The sequence below is a fragment of the Heteronotia binoei genome, chromosome 4 (assembly GCF_032191835.1).
Source record: "Heteronotia binoei isolate CCM8104 ecotype False Entrance Well chromosome 4, APGP_CSIRO_Hbin_v1, whole genome shotgun sequence".
Taxonomy (NCBI): domain Eukaryota; kingdom Metazoa; phylum Chordata; class Lepidosauria; order Squamata; family Gekkonidae; genus Heteronotia; species Heteronotia binoei.
Genome location: NC_083226.1, coordinates 151,622,778 through 151,624,584, shown reverse-complemented (window position 1 = coordinate 151,624,584; position 1,807 = coordinate 151,622,778).

Below are 1,807 nucleotides of genomic sequence, written 5' to 3'. Positions count from 1 at the left end.
CTCTGCCCCTGAGCCATGAGAGACATCAATGCTGGGGAACTCGGCCATCATAACGGAGATCCCAAATCCAACTCATCCCATTGGGAGGGTTTATATTTAGAAGCAAGCTCCTTACGGATCAATAAGCTCCCAGACCCCGTTTCTCTTCCTTACTTGTAACCAAGCCTCCAGGCAGTCATTGTCTCTTTATTACTACTGCAACTTCAACTATCAGGGCAGACAATCTGTTTTCATTAGGCTATATCACCCTTTACAATGTGATTACCTCCTCAGGGCCTTTGTAAACCTCATTTGCTTTAGAGCTGACTTTTACCAGCTGTTTTGTTTCCTGCAATATGTGGCAAATAGCTTCTCTGATGCTTATTTAAATGGAAAAAAATTGGAATGGTGGGCAATTTGTGTTTGAAAGTGTCAAGTAATGAGCTATTATTATTAATGTTTATTTTTGAACTTCAGAACGTTCCTCTGCCTGTCAGTTGAACCATTTTATGGTAGACATGAAACAAAAGCTATGACAATGATCTGTCCTTAGGATTTTAGAAAACTGTTCTGATGGACAACTGGCTTCATGTTTAATATTTCTGGATCTGTTGCATTACATTGGCATGTGAATATCCATCTGGATGAAACCATGAAGCTGTCTGATACTACCCCTGTTTAGAAGTCTCAGTGAATACTCATAAAATCTGTGTACAGAGTTCATTTGGTTTTTCTTTACATATGCATATAAAGAAAACACTTTAATTTTCATATTGCAGTCAACTCATATGAATGTGTGATTTAAACCCCATGCTTATGCAGGTACTTGTCCCTTCTCCATTTTAAAGTGAACTCACACAGGCTATTTCTTACAAACAGGTGCATACGCAGACTGTACACATGTTCACTGTGCCATTTGAGGAAGGCCGGTGAGTCAGACCATTGGTCTATCAAGGTCAGTACTCTGATTGGTAGCTGCTCCCCAGCATCTCAGAGGCAGAGGTCTTGCAGTTCACCTACTTACCTGATCCTTTTACCTGGAGGTGCCAGGAATTGATCCTAGGACATTCTGCTTGCAAAGCAGATTCTCTAAGCCTGAGCCACAGCTGCCCTTTAATGTGGATGCACATCTCTGTATGGGTCTTCTAAAAATGCAGATCAAATTTCTGAGGCTTTCTTTTCACATTAAAAACCCTAGAGGGTTAAATAGATCCAAATTTAAAGGCCTAGCAATAAAATAAAATTTATACAATTGAATATATTTGTAAATATTTATCAAATATATGAAAAAATGCATGCATTTATTACAAAATGAATAAAAACAATTGCAGATTCAAATACACCATCAGTTCAGATTAAAATAATATAGTTATCTCCATCATAGATCATATGCAACCCTGACCAAATGCATTTTGGCCTTACAGTCTTCTACAATAGTCAAGCTCAGTTATTACACAGTAGCTCCAGAAAGCAATGATATTACTATAATTACTCAATATTGCACCAAGTGGAAATTGTGTTCTGATCAATATCCATGTCCCAAGGCAGAGGTATAATTAAGAGGCCTCATTTGAAATCACCTTCTGCCCTAGTACACGTATCTCGAGTGGTAATTCAATTGTGTACTTTACTGTTCTGGTCCAACAAAAATCTATTTCAAGGGCAGTATGGAACCAAAGTTACATAGTAGCATATAGTATTTATAATGATGATATAACTATGCATCTATCTTTAGTTTCACTTTGTAATTTTACACATATTCTCTTCCAGGAATATATTCAGCTTTCCTTCCTTTCCTCTTCTGTCTATATTTATATATTCCTTTCAG